At 37.2% G+C, this 24,127-nt stretch overlaps 1 protein-coding gene across 10 annotated transcripts in view; it reads left to right on the top strand.

Moving 5' to 3' along the window:
- The window catches only part of MYO9A (myosin IXA), a 263,388-nt gene that overhangs the window by 7,996 nt on the left and 231,265 nt on the right, over positions 1-24,127 (top strand). The gene's annotated exons all lie outside the window — the stretch shown is intronic.

Genomic DNA, 24,127 nt, shown 5'->3' with positions numbered 1-24,127 from the left:
AGGATCAGGCCCTGGGTTGAAGGCGGTACTAAACCGCTGAGCCACCCGGGCTGCCCGAGCTTGTGATTCTTGAGCACTTGGGATTGTGAGTCCATGTTGGGGGTAGAGATGACTTAAATAAATAGAACTTAAAGAAAAAAAAAAAGAAAATACTCTCCATAGTTACCACTGTGCCATTACCAATACCTAAGAAAAATACCAGTAAATTTTTTTTTTTTAGATTTTATTTACTTATTCACGAGAGACACAGAGAGGCAGAGAGAGAGAGAGAGAGGCAGAAACAGGAGAAGCAGGCTCCATGCAATGAGCCGGATATGGGACTCGATTCTGGGACTCTGGGATCATGCCCCTGGGCCGAAGGCAGATGCTCAACTGCTGAGCCACCCAGGCATCCCACCAGTAATTTTCTAATAGCATTTAATATTTAATCTATATTTAAATTTTCCCATTTGTTCCGTAAAATGATTTTTTCTTTTTCTTTTTAAAAAAATTCTATTAATTAGTTAATTTTATTTGAGAGAGAAATAGCACGCATGCCTACATAAGCAGGGGGATTTTGCAGAGGAAGAGGGAGAAGCAGGTTTCCCCGCTAAGCAGGGGAGCCAGACATGGGCTCATGGGATCGAGATCTGAACTCAGTGGGAGCATGACCTGGGCTCATGATGTGAGCTGAAAGCAGACGCTTAACTGACTGAGCTGCTCATGTGCCCCTAAAATTTATTTTTTTCGAACCAGAATTCAGTCAAGATTTTTGCCTTGCAGTTGGTTATCTTTTTAGTCTCTTTTAATCTAGAAAAGCTCCTTCCTCCATTCCTCTTTCTTATGATACTGACAATTTCTTTGAGAAGATCAGATCATTTCCTTGTAGAGTGGCCTCTTTTCTAGAATTACCTGATTGTTTCTTTTTGCTTTTGTTTAACTTGTTCCTTTGTTCACTGTTTATCTTGTAAACTGGAAGTTGTATTTTAAGGGCTTGATTGGATGCATGTTAACGTTTTGGCAAGAATACATCATAGGTGATAAGTTTCATGTTTTATATCATGAGAGGTACACACTATCACTGTTAGTGATATAAATGTCATGAAGTTTAAGGTTGGTGTTTGCAGTCTCTCCATTGTAGAAGTGTATTTTTCCTGCTGTGATCATGAAGCACAATAATCTGTGTGGGTGATACTTTGGTACCATACAAAATTCCGTTTTTTTTTTTTTTTTTAAGATTTCATTTATTTATGAGAGAGAGAGAGAGAGAGAGAGAGAGAGAGAGGCAGGCAGGCAGAAGCGGAGGGATCACGGCCTGAGCCAGACGCAGACGCTCAACCACTGAGCTACCCATGCGCCCCTGCCCCATATTGATAGTTCTTTTTTTTTTTAATTTTTAAATTTTATTTTATTCAGAATGAGAGAGAGAGAGAGAGAGACTGAGAGGCAGAGATCAGGCAGAGGGAGAAGCGGGCCCCACGCAGGGAGCCCGACGCGGGACTCGATTCTGGGTCTCCAGGATCAAACCCCGGGCTGCAGGCGGCGCTAAACCGCTGCGCCACTGGGGGTGCCCCATATTGAGAGTTCTAATTCAGATTTAACGTTGTGGGGTTTCTTTCATTTTTTTTTTTTTTAAGGTTTTTAATTTATTTATTCATGAGAGACACACAGAGAGGCAGAGACACAGACAGAGGGAGAAGCAGGCTCCATGCAGGGAGCCCGATGCCTGACTTAATCCCAGGTCTCCAGGATCACGCCCTGTGCTGAGGCAGTGCTAAACCGCTGAGCCACCCAGGCTGCCCTCTTCAATATATATTTTTTAAGTTTAGTTTTAATCTATTTTACATTGAAAATCTTAGTTTTTATTAACATTGATATATATATTTAATTAATTAATTTAAAATGTACCTAAAGTAATTTCAAAATAAATAAACTTAGGGAAGTTTAAAATTTCTTTGTACAGGGACGCCTTGGTGGCTCAGCGGTTGAGTGTCTGCCTTCAGCTCAGGGCCTGATCTTGGAGACCCCGGATCGAGTCCCACATCCGGCTCCCTGCCTGGAGCCTGCTTCTCCCTCTGTCTGTGTCTCTGCCTCTCTCATGAATGAATGAATAAATAGAAAAATAAAATCTTAAAAAAATTTTCTTTGTATTTCATTTTGTCCTTAGATTATATCCCACTAAGGATATACTTATTGTTAGTACTATATTTAAAAGTCACTCCAGGGGCAGCCCGGGTGGCTCAGCACTTTAGCGCCACCTTCCGCCCAGGGCTTGATCCTGGAGACCTGGGATCGAGTCCCGCGTAGGGCTCCCTGCGTGGAGCCAGCTTCTCCCTCTGTCTGTGTCTCTGCCTCTCTCTCTCTCTCTCTGTCTCTCATGAATAAATAAATAAAATCTTAAAAAAGTCACTTGAAATCATTATTTTCTCAGTGTGATTCTTACCAGTCTGATATGTATGTAGTTAGGTCGTCCATTTGTTTTTTGTTTTAGGGTTTGCTTCCCCTGGGTTTTTTTGTTCAATGTTATCTTTTGAATATATGAAATACATAGTTCAAAAGGAGAAACCAAATGAAAAGGCATGTATAGAAATCTCATTGTCACCCCCATCTCTTCTGTTTCCTTCTTGCTCCCATAAAGGTAATCATTTTTGTGAATTTCTGGTGAGTCATTCCAGTATTTTTTTTTTCTTTTAAAAATAAGATGTGTGTATTCTCCCTTCATATGCCAAAGATAGGGGTGTGTATATTTATCTATCTAGGTATGCTGTTCTGTACCTTTTTTTCCCCCTCCACTTAATATATTCTGGAGAGCATTCCATATTGGTACATTCAGATCTTTCTCATGGAGGCATAATATTTCTGCTGTACTGTTATGCCATAATTTTATTAATGAGCCTGGATCTGTTGGATATTTGTGCTTAATCTTCTGGGTTAATAAATAGTACCTGTGGACTGAATTAATTAAAAAATAGTTTCTTCCCCAAGTAAATTGAGGAGTTGATTTCTTCCAGAGAGCCTATATTTTGAGCCTATATTTGTTGTTGTTGTTTGTTTTGTTTTGTTATTTTTGTAAGAGAATTTCAGAAGTAGATCTATCTTGGAACATAGGTACACTTTCTTGCCTCTAAGTATTAGGTAATTGATACCAAAGTTAATCTGCTTTAATTGTATCATACCTGTTCAGACAATGGATGATTTACTTGCTTTTTCTCCCTCTGCTGCTTGGCTTCTTAAAGCATTACAATTAAAGGTCTGATGTCCTGGGTGTTTGCATGTAGAGATAACTCAAGTTTTGTTCCCACTGTTTTTTCCCCACAACTTTCCCCTCCATAACATTAGCCTTTCTTTTCCCTCTTTTCTGCCTTAAATCTCTTAGATTTTAAGATTCCAAGCATTCAGTGACAGTTGCTTACAGTCTGTTGTAGTGTAAATGTGTACTATGAGTATAAAGGGTAAGAGATCAGAAATACTAAAGGTAGAGAGGAAGGTTACTTGTTAGGATAGAAGGAATTCAAGCTTTGGAGCTTGTGAAATAGAAATTAGAAGTTAGACCTAGCCATTCAGATCTAAAATGTCTTTTATTCCAGTGATGGAAAGTAATTTGTTTCATTCATTCATTCATTCATTCAGAAGCTAGTTGACATACAATGTTGTATTAGTTTCGAGTGGTGTACGACATAGGAAATCCACAGTTCTATATGTGACCTATTAGGCAGTGTTCATCATGATAAATGTTTTACCATCTGAATTTGTTTCATTTACTGGACAAAATATTTGAATATCATAAGTAACTTTAGAAGATACAAAAATTATATAATTATAGTAGCTTTTTGTTTTTGAATGCATACTAGGTACCATATTTAAGTAAGTTGCTTTATTGTAGCAAATTACCATAGCAATTGTATGCAGTTGTTACTTTTCCTCTTTATTCATATATGTAGGAGGATGAATAAAACTTGAAGTTTACAGAAAATTGTGAAGTGAATATTTGTGTTAACACCCAGGCCAACAAACCAGGGTTGCCTCTCCCTTCTCTCTCCCTTCCCTTGCCAATGTATATCCTCCTTTGTGGAAATCTTTTAAAAAAGATTTTATTGAAAGAGGGGTGGAGATAGAGAAGGAGAGTGAGAAAGAGAGAGAGAGAGAGAATGAGAGAGAATGAATGGGGTAGGAAGAGGAAGAAGTAGATTCCCTGCTGTGCAGGGAGCCCAGTGTAGGGCTCAATCCCCCTGGGATCATGACCTGAGCTGAAGACAGACACTTAAACAACTGAGCCATCCAAGTACCCCCTATATCCTAATTTTTTGATTATCATTTTCTTCCTTTGCTTTATAATTTTGAATCTTAGGTTACATGTTCATAAACAATATAATTTAGTTTTCCTTGTTTTTGAACTTCATATGTATTTTATATGATTTTAACAGTTTAGTTCAGGGGGCCTGAGTGGCTCAGTCGCTTAAACATCTAACTCTTGATACCTGCTCAGGTCATGGTCTCAGGGTGTGAGATCAAGCCCCGTGTCCGGCTCTGTGCTGAGTGTGGAGCCTGATTCTCCCTCTCCATCTCCGCGCCCCCCCCCCCCCCCCAGAAAATAAATAAGTAAAATAAGTTTAGTTCAGATTTGTGAAATGAGTTTCAGATTGTTGTAGTTGGCCGTAGTTTATTAGATTTCACTGTGGTGAAGTATTTTGTATTATGATTACACTATATTTTATTCATTCTAGTTTTGATGAACATTTGAGTTGATTTCATTTTCTTGCTATTATACAATTGAGTGATAAGTTCCCTTCTACCTGTTTCATGTTTGCAAGTGTACAAATGTTTCTCTAGCATTTGTAGGAATGGAATTGCCAGGTTGTGAGGTATGCATATATTCAACTTTGATAATGGCAAAGTGTTTTTCAGAATTATTATTTTTTAAAGACTTTATTCATGACAGAGAGAGAGAGAGAGAGAGAGGCAGGTAGAGACACAGGGAGAGGGAGAAACAGGCTCCATGCAAGGAGCCTGTTGTGGGACTCCATCCCTGGTCTCCAGGATCAGGCCCTGGGCTGAAGGTGGCACTAAACCGCTGAGCCACCCGGGCTGCCCCAGAATTATTATATTAATTTATACTTCATCAACACAGTATATAAGTTCCCATTGCTCTACATTTTTTTAATCTTTAATTTTTAAAAAGATTTTATTTATTTGAGAGAGAGGGAGTGGGGGCATGAGTAGGGGGAGGAACAGAGGAAAAAGCAGATTCCCTGCTGAACAGGGAGCCAATATGAGGTTGATCCCAGGCCCCCAAAAATCATGACCTGAGCCAAAGGCAGATGCTTAACTGACTCAGCCATCCAGGTGCCCCTCTCTTTTTTTTTTTTTAAGATTTTATTTTTAAGTAATCTTTGTACCCAGCATGGGGCTTAAGCTCCCAACCCCAAGATCAAGAGTTGCGCCCTCCACCAACTGAGCCAGCCAGATGCCCCTCCCATTGCTCTAAATTCTTAATGCTTGGTATTACTGATCTTAAGGATGTGATGGTATCTTGAGATTATGATTTTAATTTGCATTTCTATAATTACTAATGAGGTTGTACATGTTTCATTGTCATTTGAATTTTCTTCCTGTGGTGTGTGCATTCAAGTTGTTTACCCAATCTTTTTCTATTAGTCTCTGCTTTTCTTACTGAGTTTTAGGAATTCTGTGTGTGTTTTGGATGCTGGTCCTTCAGTTGTACCTGTTACAAGTCTCTTATGTTTTTGGCTTGTTATTTTACTGTCTGTGGTACCTGTTGATCAACAGAATTTCTCAGTTTTATTTTTTTTAAATTTTATTTTTTATTTTTTATTTATGAGAGGCACACAGTGAGAGAGAGAGAGAGAGAGGCACAGACACAGGCAGAGGGAGAAGCAGGCTCCATGCACCGGGAGCCCGACGTGGGATTCGATCCCGGGTCTCCAGGATCACGCCCTGGGCCAAAGGCAGGCGCTAAACCGCTGCGCCACCCAGGGATCCATCCCTCTCAGTTTTAATATAGTTGAATTTGTCAACATTGGCTAACGCTTTTTGAACCCTTTTAAAGAAACTCTTTCCTAAGAGTTTCCTAAGAAACTCTTCTAAGCTACATTAAAGAAGATGTTCTCCAATATTATCTACTAAGAGCTTTTAAGTTTTAACCTTTCAAAAATTTCATCTTTACCTAGAATAGATTTGTATATAATGTGAAGCCCAGTTTCATTTGTTACCACCCCAAATGGATACTTGATTGTCCTAGCATTGATTTTGAAAAGTTCATCTTTTCTACACTAATTTCAGTGCCACATCTGACATATATCAAGTATCCATCTTTGTATAGTCATATTTCTGGATTTGTTCCTCTGTTTTATTAGTCTGTCTATTCTTGTAACATACTTTTAGCTACTTCTAGCTTTATAAGTTTTGATACCTGGTAAGGCAAGTCTTCCCACATTGCACTTGTTCTTCAGGAGAGTCTTTGCTGTTTTTGGCCCATTGCACTTTCATATATAGTTTAGCATCACTGTGTCAAATTCCCCGCCCCCCCACACTAAATAATCCAGTGTAAAAACAGTTTTTGTCCCCTTTATCATTCCTGATCCATTCTTGCCAGAAGTTTGTCAGATACCAAATTTTTGGCTTTGTTGGACCTTTCTTTCTCTCTGTCTTTTTAAAAAGATTTTATTCATTTATTTGAGAGAGAGAGAGAGTGCACGCGAGCATGCATGCATGAGTGCGGTGGGGGGCTTGTGGGGACAGGGGCACAGGGAGAGAGAGAAGTAGACTTGCCCCTAAACAGGGAGCCTATATGGGGCTCTTTCCCAGGAGCCTAATAATCATGATCTGAGCCAAAGATAGACACTTAACCAACTGAGCCACCCAGGTGCCCCTGGACCTTTCTAAGATAAATTTTCTTTTATTTCTCATTTCTCTTACTTCCTTTTACTGGTCCTGGGTTTATTTTGATATTCTTTCCCTGTCTTCTTGAATACAGTTCCTTAATTTTTGTTTTTTTTCTGTTATGCCTTACTTAGAGTTATAAATTTCCCTTTCAACTATTGCTTTAGCTGCATCTCACAAGTATTTTTGTTACAGTCTAGTTCAAAATATTTTCTATTTACTTGTCACATGTGTTGTTTAGGACTATGTTTTTTTTTAAATTTTTATTTATTTATGACAGTCACAAAGAGAGAGAGAGAGAGAGAGAGAGAGAGAGGCAGAGACACAGGCAGAGGGAGAAGCAGGCTCCATGCACTGGGAGCCCGACGTGGGATTCGATCCCGGGTCTCCAGGATTGAGCCCTGGGCCAAAGACAGGCGCTAAACCACTGCGCCACCCAGGGATCCCCAGGACTATGTTTTAAAGTTTACAACTCTGTGAGAATTTCCTTGTATTTTAGTTATCTATTGTGGCATAACAAGTTAGACCCAATACGGAGTGGCTTATTATCATTTACAATTTTTGTGGGTAAGGAATTCAGGAACCATTCAGCTTGGCAGTTCTGCCTCAGTTCCTTTCCATGTGGATTTTTCCATGGAGCTTTTAAAGTGTTCTGGTATGACTTTTGGAATTCTTGAGGAAGAAAATGCTAGGTAGAAGCCATATTGCTGTTTATGACCTAACCTCAGAAGTCATACAGCCGCACTTTATTGCATTTTGTTGGTGGAGATAGTTAAAAAGGTTCATCCAAGTTCAACGGGGAGAAAACATAGGGAAGAGTGTGAATATTGCATTGTAAAAGGAATGGGATGTATGTTGGTGTGAAAGATGCCATTTGTTTGTTACTCCTAGTCATCTTTTTATTACTGATTTCTAGTTGTTTTAAAAGAATGTGATGTTATGATTTCAGTACTCTTTTCTAGAACTCCAATTTACATATCTTAATTTTTCTCTTTTTCTTAAATTTTTTTGATCTTGTTTTTTTTCATATTTTTTCTTTCATTATGGGTAATTCTTCACTGTTCCATTATATTTTTAGTTTCAGTTGTGTTTTATAATTTTAGAAGTTGTTTCCCAAATCTTCCAAGTCATTTTTTATGATTCTTGTTACCTTCAAATATTTTCAGGCTTGTTTATTGCGTTAAACATTAGTAAGCAGCTATTTTATGTTTTGTGTATGATTATTTCCAATATCTGACATTTTTGTAGATCTTTTTCTAATCTTTGTTTGCTTGCTCTCATTCATAGTGTTTTGTTTTCTTTGTACTTGGTCCAGAAATGCCTTTTCTTGGGATATTATTTGTGACATTTGCACAAGCATGTACTTGTAAATGCCTGTAACCTGTTTTGTTTTGTGTTGTTATCATGTGATGTGCATTAGAGCCACAAATCTATGTATGTGGGAGAGTGATAGCTTAGGTGATGGTGGTGTCTTGTGATTACAGTGCAAGGCAGACTGGTCTGTGCCATCTGTTTTTGTGAGGTTACTAGCTAAGAATGGTTTTTAGATTTTATTTATTTGTTTATTTTATTTATTTATTCATGAGAGATACAGAGAGAGAGGCAGAGACGCAGGCTGAGAAAGAAGCAGGCTCCATGCAGGGAGCCCATGTGGGATTTGATCCTGGGTCTCTAAGATCATGCCCTGAGCCAAAGGCAGGTGCCAAACTGCTGAGCCACCCAGGCATCCCAGGTTTTTAGATTTTAAATGGGGAAAAAAAGAGTATTTTGTGACATGTGAAAATTCTGTGAAGCTCAAATTTCAATCTCTATAAAGTTATTGAAATGCAACATGCTCTGTTTGTTTCCATATGATCTGTCACCATTTCCAAGCTACAACAAAAGAGTTGAGTAATTGCAGCAGAGATCTCTGGCCTCCAGAGCTTAAAGTACTTAGTTCTGTCCCTTTACTGAAGAAGTTCTGTTTTGACAGGAACTCTCCTTTCTCCATTTCCTTTACAGTTCAGTGCCAGCACAACTTTCCTTATAGTTTTTGGGGGATGGTTTAGAATGGAACAGTTTTTCTTTTCTTTTCCTTTTTTTTTTTTTGTAAAGATTTTATCCATTTATTCATTAGAGAGACAAGAGAGCGGGCTCCCTGCATGGAGCCTGCTTCTCCCTCTGCCTGTGTCTCTGCCTCTCTCTCTCTCTGTGTGTGTGTGACTATCATAAATAAATAAAAATTAAAAAAAAAAAAAAAAAAAAAAAAAAGGGATCCCTGGGTGGCGCAGCGGTTTAGCGCCTGCCTTTGGCCCAGGGCGAGATCCTGGAGACCCGGGATCGAATCCCACGTCGGGCTCCCTGCATGGAGCCTGCTTCTCCCTCTGCCTGTGTCTCTGCCTCTCTCTCTCTCTCTGTGTGTGTGACTATCATAAATAAATAAAAATTAAAAAAAAAAAATAGAGAGACAAGAGAGGCACAGGCACAGGCAGAGGGAGAGGCAGGCTCCATGCAGGGAGCCTGATGTGGGACTCGATCCCAGGTCTCCAGGATCACGCCCTGCGCTGAAGTCGGCGCTAAACCACTGAGCCACCCGGGCTGTCCGGAACAATTTTTCTTTCATTGATTTTATGGTTCCAATTGTATGGTCTAGGGTCTCCTATCAGTTTTACTACCTAAGTTGGGCCCTGGGCTTGGCTTCTATCTTTATGAGCCTGTGATAATCAAAGCTGAAATTTGGCTTTAGTTAGGAGCTAACTTGGCTTCAGTGCTTTGTTTTCCTCTCTGAATTCCTGTCCTTTCTTATGTTTTGGCCTTATGACTTCATACTATCTTGTCAGCTTTTTGATATTTTTCAGAATATATATATTCTATTTTATTTAGTTTTTAAAATCTCAGTGTTTTGTTTAAAAAAATTGGCCATATTATTGGAGATTGATACTATTTTTTGAATATGAAGAAATTAAGTTTCAGAGAGGTAGACTAGTTTGCCCCAAAGTTATATTGCTAGTAGGCAGCAGACAGGGACTTTGACTTTAGAAAGTTTACTCATGATCTAGAGTGTGAGCACTTAGGATTACACATTCTTTCCCATGTTACCCCACACCTCCCCCCTCCCCAAATGTTCCCTACAGTCCTAAGGATCTCAGCTCCTTGGGCCATGCAGAAGTCTCAGTTACAGAGGAAAAGAAAGGCATAAAATACTAACAAGCTGTTTGGTAGGAGAAACTAACACCACATATATAGATACTAGAGAGCTTAAGAATGTTGAAAAATAAATGGAAAATTTTGTTGACTGTATAAGAGGTGATAAAGTTGAGCAGATTTGCCATGTTACGTGAGTCAAAGATGAAAATAGACCTTTTAATTGTGCACCTACTTTGTATAAGAGTCATTTTTTATTTTATTTATTTTTTTAATTTTTATTTATTTATGATAGTCACAGAGAGAGAGAGAGAGAGAGAGAGAGGCAGAGACACAGGCAGAGGGAGAAGCAGGCTCCAGGTGCCGGGAGCCTGACGTGGGATTCGATCCCGGGTCTCCAGGATCGCGCCCTGGGCCAAAGGCAGGCGCCAAACCGCTGCGCCACCCAGGGATCCCTCATTTTTTATTTTAATATCCACTGTCACATTTAACTTCATAGCAACTATGAGGTGATGATGGTGATTTCTTTTAACAAGTATGCAAACTTTTAGGGAGGGTAGTTTATTATCTACGTAGGACTACGGCTAGTAAGTGCTGAAGGTAGGACCTGAACCCCTCTGTTGAGTGTAAAGCCCATATTTTCTCCATAAAATTATGTTGCAATAAAGGAAGAGTCTCTAAATGGTTAGTGGAAATTTTATGAAAATGTATGGTTAACATTTCTGTACTTGTATGAGGATTCCTTAGGCTTTCACTTAGAATATAGTCTTATTTTAGACAATTCAAATAAGTATTTGGTTTCTAAGGACACATGGATTAGAAAAAGCAATGAGAACAGAGGGGCATTTGTAGGTTGTTAAGCTGATAGCGTGAAAAGCTTTTCTATAAACTAAAAGTAAGCCAATCTGGTGATACTGAGATAGGGACAGAGAATCTTGCTTAAGTAGATCAGTAGTTTCTGTGAATACCACTATCATATAAATATTGACATTTACTGCAAGATTACAGATTCTTAAATATGTAAATTATATTCAGTATACTCTGCTTAAAAAGATATAAAGTTAGACATACATTGTGGATCCTTAAAGAGCTGAAATTCCAGTTCGTTGGAAAAGTTGGATTTTTAGAATGACTTCTCAAAATTTCAGGATAGTTGAGATTTTACTGGTGTACCGATAAGTATTTTGTGACTAGCCATATATCTAATTGCTATGCAGTAAAATAGTGATTAACTTGCACTTCTATTTTACCTAAAACTATTAATTTTTTATTAATACTTATTCTTCGTAAATTATTACTTTAGCATTGTTATCTCACAGCATAACAAAGTAGAGATAAGATGGTTTAGAATCCCACTTAAAGTCATAGGCACAATATAGTTTTTGGCACATAGTGAATGAAGACACCTTTTTAGAAGAATCAAAACCCAAGAAAACTTTTAAGATTAAACTTTTCAGTAAGTGGTCTGGCAATATTGTATTGGTAAAATAAAGATATTGAAGGAATAAAAATGATACGTTTTTCCATAACGTGTTGCCTCCTACTGAGGCAATACGGTAATATTTGATGAGTATTTTGAACCATTAACTTAGTTGTTCAGTGTAGTAGTCTAATGAGAACAAAATTTTAGGCATTTTTCTTGAGTGAGTTGGTAAGGGATACTCTCTTCTTTGAACATACTCCTATTTTTGGAATGCTATTGCTTTGTAGAAATGCACATCATTGGTCAGAGAAGGGAGACTGGATAACTGGATAAATGAGCACAGGCCTATTAATGTAAGTAGAAAAGTCAACTCTTGGCACATGTTTTATTGATGGAAATCAACAAAGCTGGACTCTTTTTTAGATAGTATTTGAAGAGCAGAGTTTTTCATTTTAATAAACTACATAGAGTTAAACATTGAATTTTCCCAACTCGAAGAACAGCTGCATGAGCAATAAGATGAATGATAGAAAGCAGCATGTTATTGTTTTCTTAATGGGTCAAAAGTGCTCTCATTGGTTGGTAATGCTTCTGAATGCCTGATATAGTAGTGCTAAGGCTGAGAAGTATATGTGAAGCAGAAGGTAAAGGGCTGGGGGGGGGAGGGGAAGGAAGAGGAGAAAAGGTGTCAGAGTGGCAAGTGGCAAATATGTCAGATTACATATTTGATAGTGTGTTAGAAAGCAGATGTCTGACTATGGTAAATAAGAGTAGAAATCAGAAATGATCACAGTTGAGGAGGTAGAAGAGAAAGGAACTTGGATATAATATTTTAAGCTCTGATGGAGAAAGAAAGCCATACATATATTAGGCACAATGGGGGGGGGGGCTTGTATTTCTTAGGCAATGGCAGAAAACTAGAGTTAGTATACTATAAAGTTCATTATAACACAGTGTCAAGTTATGGTATATTAGTAATTGTGTACCAAAGACTGCTGTAGAGTTGTGTTAGTTTGATAGGGCTGCCATAACAAAATACCACAGACTGGGGGACTTAAATAACAAACTTATTTTCTCAAAGCTCTGGAGGCTGAAATGAGTGGGACTCATTCCTAGGACCCCAGGATCATGACCTGAACCGAAGGCAGACACTCAACAACTGAGCCACCCAGGTGCCCCTAAATAAGGACACCATCTTATTGGATTTGGGTCTGATGATTTCATTTAACCCTAATTACCTCTTTAAATATCCTATCTCCAAATATAGCTACACACGGGGGTTGCAGCTTCAACATAGGAATTTTAGGGGAATACAATTTAGTCCATAATAGTAGTATAAATCCAAACAGAACAGAACAGAAGCTAAATATTGTCTAGAGAAAGCCATAGTGGAAGACTATAAGGGTGATGGTTCTAATGGATTGGTACATTAGAAAAAAATGGATTGGTACATTATTAGTTTATTCATGTCATGATAGCATATTTTACATCATTCTTTGCATATGGAAATAATGGATGCTGTTTAATGTTTTATAACTTCACTATTATAATATCAGGGTGTCAGACTCTATACTAGGTTTTTGTGTTTTTTTTTTTTTTTTTTGGAGGGGGTATCTAGGAGTCAGGTAAGTAGTGAAAGAGGAGGGTGCAATGGAAATACTTTCATAATCATTGTAGGGATAGAGTTATAGATAAACAGAAATCAGCAAATAGTACTTGTTCCTTGCCCAGTCACAGTTGAGTGATTTAAAATTTCTTGTGTGGAAATATTTACAGATAAAGATCTAAGTTCAATGTTAATTTATGCCAAGGCTATTTATTCTTAAAGATTTAGAAAATGTTTTGAATTTGAATTAAAAAATTAGTTAAAAATTGTATTTGTTTTCTTCATTTGTACAGATTGAAAAGGTGGTATTCTATTATTTAATAGCATTAACAAGTTTATTGGTATGTCTGTGTGCCTTATGCTTTGCTTTGCTTCTCATTTCTAATGAAGATGACAAACTATTTAGAGCATGCTTAATTTTTTATTATAGCACAGGAATGTCAGGTCATATCTAAATTTTCATTAATTTTGGATTTCAGCTTTTATGAGTAAAGGGCAGGTGATGTAAGGGTAAGTTTTTGTTAAATGCCAGTGAATAGTATTGCAAGTTAAATATCTTGTCACACAGCTTACTTTGCTTTTGGCTATCCTTTTCATAACTTTTTGGAGAGGCTTTTAATTTTAGCAGTCTGTGATTCCAAATTTATATATTACTTGTCATTGTTGGCATTTCCTGTTAGTTGGTTTCTGTTAGTAGGTACCTCAATTCGATCTGTAAAAGTTCTCAAAAAAAAAAAAAAAAAGTTCTCCAAATTGAGGAAGATTACTGTATATCAGTGCTGGTTTGTTGTTGTTTATTTTTTGTTTATTTATTTATTTTTTTAGTTACCTAGGGAGCTTTTGCTATAAAAATCAATGCGTTGGTGAACTATTTTTTTTTTTTTTTAAGATAATGCGTTGGTGAACTATTTTTTTTTAAAGGTTTTATTTATTTGAGAGACCACAAAAGAGCAAGCATGAGGAGAGGGGGGGTAGGGGCAGAGGGAGAGAGAGAAGCAGACTCCCCTCTGAGCAGGGAGCCCGACATAGGGCTCCATCTTAGGACCCTGGTATCATAACCTGAGCCAAAGGCAGATGCTTAACCGACTGAGCCACCCAGGGGTGTCCACCTTGGTGAACTATTGTTAAACATCTAATCCCAGCTTCAGTTTATATATTTGTTTCAATCAAACACATGGTTTCTGTGGCATTTCCTTTTTTTTTTTTAAGATTTTATTTATTTATTCAGGAGAGACACACAGAGAGAGGCAGAGGGAGAAGCAGGCTCCCCTCAAGGAGCCTAATGTGGGACTTGATCCTGGAACCCCAGGATTGTGCCTTGAGCCGAAGGCAGATGCTCAACTGCTGAGCTACCCAGGTGGCCCTCTGTGGCTTTTCCTAATCTAAATTTCTTTTTTAATATTTTTATGAGACTGTCATTGATAATTTAGGTTCCCTTTGAGATATGAGTAAATGTGATATGTTGGCTCTGTAGAATACATTTACTAGAGTGGGGGTATGCTTAAATCTAATGGCTGTAGCCAGATGTATTACTTGGCTATGACTTTTTTTTTTTTAAGAGTTTATTTATTCGTGAGAGACACACAGAGAGGCAGAGACACAGGCAGAGGGAGAAGCAGGCTCCATGGAGGGAGCCCTATGTTGGACTTGATCCTGGGACGCCAGGATCACACCCTGGCCAAAGGCAGATGCTCAACTGCTGAGCTACCCAGTGTCCTGGCTATGATGTTTTCATGTTCAATGGACCCTTACTGCAGTGGTAGTTGGTTGAGGTAGGTACACTTTCTGATTCATCCTAGTTACAAGAGCTACTTGCATAATTTTTAGTGTCTCAGGCAAATGTTGCAAGTTGTTGATGTTGATATAAGTACCTCTTTAGAGGTAAATACAAATTCAGTGGAAGGTCACTTATTGGGTGGTTAGTAGTGGCTGAGGTTTAATTTCTGGGAACAAATGGTTTGCTGTATCTCCACAATGTCTTTTTTTTTTTTTAAGATTTAATTTATTTATTCATGACAGAGAGAGAGAGAGAGAGACAGAGAGAGAGAGAGAGAGAGAGAGAGAGAGGCAGAGACACAGGAGGAGGGAGAAGCAGGCTCCATGCAGGGAACCTGATGTGGGACTCCATCCCGGGTCTCCAGGATCACACCCTGGGCTGAAGGCGGCGCTAAACCGCTGAGCCACCGGGGCTGCCCTGTATCTCCACAATGTCTTAAACATTTGTATTATTAGAGGATGATACTACAAAAATAGATCACTACCCATGAATGATTAATAATAGGAAAGATGAGATGTGTGTTTATAGGTAGGTAATGGAACACTCAGTAATAACTTATTTATCTCTCACACTAACCCCATGAGGAGATTAGGGTACATGCCTAGACTCAACTAGCTATAAACAAAAATCAGATACAGAAATGGTCACAAATGATTTCCATGGTTTCAGATCCATAAGAAATTTCTCTATCCTTGTCTGACTTCATTTGCCTTTTCTTTTTCATTTGCCATTTTTTGAAATACTTTTCTTTCATGAGCCTTTATTTGTCTGATGGTTTTCCTCTGCTGAGATGTGCTGTCTAAAGCAGGGTGTTTATCATCTTTTCTTCAGTTTCTGTATTTGAAAATAATGGTAATAGTACTGCTTAGCTCTTAGAACAAAATTGTTCTAAGATTGAATGACTTGAATGAATAGTTTGGCACATATTAAGTAATCTAAGGGTTTACCATTATTACTATTATTACTAGTACTACTGCTATTATTACTGTGTGTTTTTATTAGTTGCTCTACTTTGACTCCCATTGCTTTTTCTGGTAGACCACTAAACATTGGTGATCCATACTAGCTTGGTCATAGCTCTTTTTCTCTACCTACAGTCTTTTTGTATGTGAGTTCATCTAGTCAGATTGCCTAAAATGTCATCTGTATGCTGATGGTTATCAGATGTGCCTTATCTCTAGCCCTTTCCTCATTTTTTTCCAGACTTGTATACCCAGTTGCGTACACAATATTTTCACTTGCATATCCTGTAAATATTCTAGATTTAACATGGCCAAAGACATACTGGATCATATCCCCCCCAACAACAAAAACAGTATCAGTGAACATGGACAAACTTGTTTTTCTCTAGCTTTTTCCTTTTGTTATTTTATTTTAAAAAATATTTTATTTATTTATTCATGAGAGACACAGAGAGAGAGGCGCAGAGACACAGGCAGAGGGAGAAGCAGGCTCCTCGGAGGGAGCCTGATGTGGGACTCGATCCTGGATCACGGGATCATGTCCTGAGCCAAAGGCAGACGCTGAGCCACCCAGATGTTCCTCTAGCTTTCTCATTTTAATAAATAGAACAACTATTTACCTAGTTGCTTTCAGTCAGGTAAACCTAAGCGTTGTGTTTGCACCCACATTTAATCCATCAGTGAGTGCAGAACATATACCCCATCTATCCACTTCTTTCTATCCCCACTATTACTACTCTATTCAACAACCATTATCTTTTGCCTGGACTGCTCTAACAATCTTCTGACTGGTTTCTCTGCTTGTACTCCTCTTTCCTTCCCTACTCTAATCCATTCTCTTTCAAGCAACTGGAGTAACCTTTTAAAAACATAAATCAGTAAAATTATTCTCTCTATATAAGCAAAAAAATAAAATAACATCCAGAGACTATTAGAATAAAATTCCAGACTGTGAGGTACGATCCAACCCCTTTTCACCCCTGACCACATCTGTCTCACCATTTTCCTCTTAGAATACTTTGTTTTAGCCACAGTAACCTTTCTGTTCCTCAGCCATGCCAAATTTGTTTCTGATTTAGACATTTGGCATTATCTATTCCTCTTAGCCTGAATATGTTATCATAGTTGGCTCCTTCATTTTATACAGGTTTCTCACCACCTCCCTGAGGCTTCACTGTGTGCCACCGATAACTAAAATAGCATATGTAAGTCCTCTAGTATAATGATAGACAAACTGCTGTCCACCGGCCAAATCTGGCAGGTGGCCTGTTTTTCTTCTGTCTGAGAGCTAAAAATGGTTTTTTACATTTTTAAACATTTAAGAGAGTAAAACAAAATAAACAGAAACCCCGAATAAGTGAGAGAGGCTTTATGTGACCCATAAAGCCTAAAATAATTATTATCTGGCTCTTTATAGAAAAAGACCTATGGCTATCCAAAGTTACTTTGTTCATTTGTTTCCTTGGTGTTTTGTTTTGTTTGTCCTCAGAATGCTGAATTGATGAAGAGTTTTGGAACGTTGATTAAATTATCTGGAATGGAGAAATTGAGCAGTAGTTAATAAAGGGGACATTAGGATTATTGGTAAAGAGTAGAAAAACAGGACAAATAAAAAATGTAGTAGGGATAAAGAAAGTCTGTGGGACATCTTCCAAAGTGGACAAGAAGAGATAATCTGTCGGAAGGATCTCCTGCTTACATGACTCTGAAAAGTCCCTCATAATCATTCATATGGAGGATTCAAATCTGAGTTTAAAGTATACCTGTAAAACTATTCAAATGATTAAGAGTGTGCATATCTGAAAAGCCATTAAGTACTTGAAAGATGTCATATCATGGAAAGGTATTCCATAAACAAAATAGTAGAGTTGAAAGATACTCCTAGGCCATGCTTCTAAATAAGTGCTGAATTCTTGTTGCTCAGGCTTAAGAATGTGGAAAGTGTTGTGGAGTCTCAGGATTTTGATGGACTTTTTATATTTTACAGTCATTGAGCATATATCTATCTTGTCAACAGTACTTGAAAATATATGGACATTTATGAAGTTTGTGAGTGGATCAACCAATAGATGAACTCCCCAAGTCTCGGATTCTTATTGAAAGTTAATGGAAGAAGTGCTCAAAAGAAGATTATCTTGAAATAACTGAAGGAATAAAAATTTATGAATGTGTAAATTAAGAAAAAGAAGTCTCTCTGCTTTGTTCTTATGTTTACTGCCGGTTATAAATAATATATGTTCCTATTGTCTTGCGTGTTTCTGCTGTCTTATCACTATTTTTCCCAACTCTCTTTTCTACTTCAACAGTTTGATAATTGGTTTGTCACAAATTATATAATTGCTTATGAATCTCTTTTATTGATTCTATTGATAGTGGCTATCTTGAGGTAAAACCCTTTGTAATAGAGTTTCACATATTTATTCAATATTTTTTGAGTTTCTGCTAGGTTCCAAACATTGTGTTGCAGATGTAAAGACAAAGAAATACTCTCTTTAAGGGGCATCTGGGTGGCTCTGTCGGTTAAGCGTGTGACCCTTGATTTCGGCTCAGGTCATGATGTCAGGGTTGTGAGATAGAGCCCTACATTGGACTCTGTGATGGGTGTGGTGCCTGCTTGAGATTCTCTGTCTTCCTCTCCCTCTGCTCCTTCCCTACCTCTTAAAAAAAAAACCACCCCTGTTTCAACAAGCATATGGACTAGTAGTGGAGACTGGCAAATGTGGACTAAACAGTTGATATAGTTTTGGAGTTCAGTGGCAAGATTAAGTTTAGACATCATTATTGCAATGAAGCCTTCCTTTGGACTCCATTTTGACTTCTAGTTTCCCTTTATTATTTACCAGTTCCTATGCTAAAGAAAACTTCTCTTGAGCTGTAGTGGGGTCAGAAGATTTGATCTCTGCTCTATAAAAGCTTATGATTTCATAGAAGAAATATGACATGTACCGTATCATCTATAACATGAAGCAGTTTATGAAAGGCAAAGTAGCATAATGTTTAGGAATCTGAATTCTAGGGCTAGACCACTGAGGTCCAAATCTTGGCTTTGCCATTTAACTGGCCTATAACCTGACACAAGTGGCAATCTCCATATGCTTCGGTTTCTTGATTTGTAAAATGAGCATCATAATATACATTTGACTAGGATTGTTATGAGGGTTAAATGATTTAAACACATAGTAGAGTTAAATGAGTGTGTTGCTATTGTTATTATCATCATGTTTCTTATTTGTGTTAAGTGTGGTATATTGGGTATGAAATTGGGGCCTGGTTTCTTTTTTTTTTTTTTTTTAAGATTTTATTTATTTATTCATGAGAAACACAAAGAGGCAGAGACATAGGCAGAGGGAGAAGCAGGCCTCCCGGCAGAGCAGGGACCCTGGTCTGGGGCTCCATCCTAGAACCTGGGACCAAGACCTGAGCTGAAGGTAGACACTCAAATGACTGAGCCACCCAGACTCCCCAGAAGAATTATATTTCTTAAAGCTGTGAATGAAAATGTTACAGACTTTAAAAGAAGTGAAATGCTGCTGAGATGTAGCACATTCTGGAGCTTATAGGAACCATTAAATGTGTTCACTTAATACATTAATTATTTAGAGATTGAGAGCCTAGGGAGAAAGCTGTTTGAAGTACAGTTTTCTTTCTGTAAGGACTGTGGAAAGGTAATTTGATAGTCTTGTAGACAAATATCATTGAGCTAGTAAAATGAAATCTCAATAAATGACCTAGAAAGTATCATGTATAGCTTTTTTTCTAATTACAGATAGAATTTTTGTATTTTCATTAAGAAGTCTAAAGAATTGTAGGATTCTTCTGTCAAACTTTGCATTGTACAATAATTATGAGTAAACTTGTGAGGTTTTTCTACAGAGTAGAAAATTTGTTGCGTAAAACAATATAAAAAATTTTTGTAGCCTTTGAAGATTTTTATTAGAATGAGTAAACATTTTGAAGCTTCTGGAATTTTATTAAATTAAGTGGATTAGGGCAGCCCTGGTGGCTCAGTGGTTTAGCGCCACTTTCAGCCCAGGGCGTGATCCCGGAGACCCAGGATCGAGTCCCACGTCGGGCTCCCTGCGTGGAGCCTGCTTCTCCCTCTGCCTGTGTCTCTGTCTCCCTCTCTTTCTGTGTCTCTCATGAATAAATAAATAAAATCTTTAAAAATAATTAAGTGGATTAAAAGCACAGAAATGTCATAATTACACCAACCATATTATATTGGTATATTAAAAAAACTAGAGATCTGTCTTGTAGAGATTTTAAATTAAGATTCATGTTTTGGTTGTAGTTTAGTCTCCCCATGGTGTTCCGGTGGAATGGCAAATGGTCAGTGTATTTTGAAACTGTTAATATAATCCAAGGATTACATAATCCTTGGATATAATAATCTTTGGGTTAATATTTAAACTAGATGCTTATATACTTTACCCAGGTATTTATTGTAAAGTATAATTTTGAAACATTCTTAAGATATACAGTAATAATTGTAATACTGGACTAATAATATTTATAACTCGGAATACCACTTTAGCTTCAAATAACCAATCTCATTAGTTATGCTAAAATTTTTCTTTTTTAAAAAATTGAGGTATACAGTAAAGTGCATGCCCTCACTTTTAACAGTTTAAAAATTATGTACATAAAAAATTATGTATATACCTGCTTATCCACCACTCAGATTAAGATAAAGACTGTTTATAAAATTCCACTAGGCTTCATTTTGTGCTCTGCCTCTCTCTCTCTCTACAGGGAACCAGGCTTCTGAGGTTTATAACCATAGATTTATTTTGTCTGTGAACTTCATATAAATTGGATAACTTAGTTAATATCTCTTTATCTGGCTTTTTTCACTCAGCATTATGTCACTGGTATTTATGTTGTGTATATCAGCAATTTGTTCTTTTTTAATGCTCTATTCCATTTATTAATTTTATTGTTGATGCAATTTTCAATGTTTTTATTTTTTGGCTATTTTATGAATTAAGTGGCAATGAACATTCTCCTATATAGCTTTAGTGGACATAGGTCATTTTGGTGGAGGTTTGGTAGTTTCCCATTGTGATTTTTTAAAAAATTATTATTCTTTTTAAGATTTTGTTCATTTCAGAGAGAGAGAGCAACTATGAACAGGGGGAAGGGCAGAGGGAGAAGGAGACTCCCAGCTGAGCAAAGAGCCAGGAGCCAGGAGCCAGAGCCTCAGCTCTGGAGCTGGAGCAGGATGATCTGGCTCTATTCCAGGACTCTGGAATCATGATCTGAGTGGAAGGCAGATGCTTAACTGACTGAGCCACATAGGCACCCCCACATTGTGATTTTGATTTGCATTTCTCAGATGACTAATGATAATGTATTTGTCAACTAATACTGCTAAACAAACAACTTGAAAATTGCCAGTGGTGTACAACAATAAGTATTTATTCGTTGGTCATGATTTTGTGGGTCAGCTGGCAAAGCTCTGTTTATATATCTCATCTTCCTACTGGGACTAATAGGCTAGAAAATTCATGTTCTCATAGTGGTGGCACAAATGCAAGAAAGCATAGCTAACTGGGCAAGCATACTTTGAGACCTTGTTTACATCATGTCTGTTGACCTCCCACTCTCTAAATTAAGTCCTGTTGTTTAGCCCAGTTCAAGGGATGAGGAGGTATACTCTATTGGACTTGAGGATATGTAGTAAATATTTTTGAACAATAGGCTAATCCACAGATGTTGAATTCTTTTTCATTTCTTTATTGGCCATTTGGATATCTTCTTTTCTTTTCTTTTCTTTTCTTTTCTTTTCTTTTCTTTTCTTTTCTTTTCTTTTCTTTTCTTTTTTAAGATTTTATTTATTCATGAGAGACACAGAGAGAGGGAGGTAGAGACACAGACACAGGCAGAGGGAGAAGCAGGCCCCAGGCAGGGAGCCTGACGCGGGACTCGATCCCGGGTCCCCAGGATCACGCCCTGGGCCAAAGGTGGCGCTAAACTGCTGAGCCACCAGGGCTGCCCGATATCCTCTTTTCTTAAGAGCCATCTCCCATATATATATTGTTAGGCACTGTATCAGGAACAGTTGATTAACTGCTTAGGAAAGAAGTTTGATTACTTGCTCATTTTAATTTTTTATTTAATTTTTTTTAAAAAGATTTTGTTTTTAAGTAATCTTTACACCCAACACGGGGCTCGAACTAACACCCCAAGGTCAAGAATCGCATGCTTTATCAATTGAGCTAGCCAGGTGTCCCCATTTGCTTATTTTTAAAGCCAGACATTGTCAAATTCTTGTTGAAAACAGCTCTTACAGGAAGTCAAAGAAGAAAATAGATGAGAAAGTAGGAAAAGGGGGGAAAAAGCTGTTAATAAAATGCCTTAAGCAATAAAACTGATTTCTGAAATACATGAATTACTGCATATGTGAATTTGTTTATTTCAACAAATTTTTTTTTTAGCTGTGGATACCTATGATGAAAAAAAAAAAAAGACAAGTCTTTTACCTTTTAGTGGGGAAGTCTTCCAGTAGATTAAAAACCCAAATAAATAGTAATATAATTCTAAGTAGTCTATCAGTTTCTCTGATTAAAAATAAATCAGGATAAGGAGAATAGAGTGAGGAAAGAGGGTTATTTTAGATAGGGTAGTAAAGAAAATCCTCTCTGAGGAGTTGGCATTTGAGCAGAGACCTCAGTGAATGAAAGAAGGTCCAGGTAGAGGGGATAGGAAGGAAGTGTAAAGGTCCTAAAGCAGGAATAAACTTAAATTCAGAAAAAGACCAGTGAGGGTGGAATGGAGTGGTGGAATGGAGTGGAGTGAGGGAAAGATGAAGTTAGGCCACAGTAAGAGGTTATAATTTTATTTAACTATGTTATGGAGAACCATTGAAGTCTTTGATAAGAGGGTAACATGATCTGTCTTTAAAAAGGATTTCACCCACACCCCCTCCCCGCCCTGTTGACTATAAAGTAGACTAGTGGAGCAATGATAGATACAAGCATATCACACTTTTTTGCTAATTCAGATGAGAGAATGAAGAAATGTGAATCTTAGCTCTTAAATGCCACTTTCTCAGTTATTTTTGTAAAATAAGTTCAAAATATTTAATAGTACTGTCCTCATGATATTTACAGCTGTATACAAATCAGTATTATTTTCTCAAATGGACCCTGCCTTGATAGTAGAATGTTTTCCTTTAATATATACTGGTGAGATTTTAGCTTTGAGTTATTTTCTCTATAGTGAAGCTAGATTTTTATTTTTTAGACACGAATTTGCCTTTTATTCTTCTACCCTCTTGTTACTGAATGATAATATATAATCTTACTAATATTCATAAGTGGATCCTTATGATAAAGCAAATGTGAAGAGAATGGATATGTCTTTTTTTCTTCTTGGAAATAACTTTGAGAATTTGGTAAAGAATAAAAGCAACCATAATGATTTTTGAAAATTAAGTTTTATTAGCACAGTTACAAAATATGGCATTAAAAATCTTGTTCCTTTTATCTTTTTAACTGAACTTCTAATTTAAAGGAAACTCTGTATTCCTTCTGTTTTCTTTCTTCACCACAGTTTTCCTCTATAATTAGTCTCTTCTAACTCAGTCCAGTGAATAACAGCATAAGCTGGCCTATTCTGAACCACACCCTACCAGCCACAGCAACTGTCTCACCGCATTGTTTCCCTCTGTTAGCCTATACTTTTGAAATAACTACTTTGGGATAGGGGGGAAAAATGTATTAAATAATTTTCTTTATGACAGATAGAGCAATGTGTAATTGCTATATAAGTGCCAGTAATGTGCTTAATTCTTTATATGGATCGTTTAAATTATTTTATTTTCCCAATCAGTCATTTATCCATAATCTTTTTATCTGGATGCCATCTTTATCATAAGGTAAATTTTTTAGCCTTTTTTGCGCTTTAAGCCCTAATTTGCTAATTTGAAAGGTATTAGTTTGTTCCCTGTCTCAGAGATTTTCTATTCAACTCAAATGTTCAAATGCACATCAGACTTATTTTTGTTGAAAATTATAAATGGGAGTTTTGAAGGTTATTCAAAAGTCTAATTTTTTGTCCTTTTTATATATGTTTGCCTTTATATACAATTTTATATTTTAAGTTTTTTCATTTGTACAATATATTGTACATCCATGCCATCTTTCTGCATGCCTGATGTTACAAATATCCTTCACCACCATTCGAATCTGTTTTTTATCCAATTTTTAGTTTGGATAGTGAATTTGGTACTGCCCTGTTGGAATCTATTTGGTTTCCTAAACTTGGAAACCAAATAGCATGATTGTGAAGAAAGTATCAAAAAGTTTATTCAAATATATTTGGTTCCTGAGTGTAGACTGTGGAATTTTTAGATA

Source organism: Canis lupus, chromosome 32 (genome assembly GCF_048164855.1).
Source record: "Canis lupus baileyi chromosome 32, mCanLup2.hap1, whole genome shotgun sequence".
NCBI lineage: Eukaryota > Metazoa > Chordata > Mammalia > Carnivora > Canidae > Canis > Canis lupus.
The sequence above is the reverse complement of the archived record's forward strand: the minus strand, read 5'-3'. Positions and strand labels throughout refer to the sequence as shown.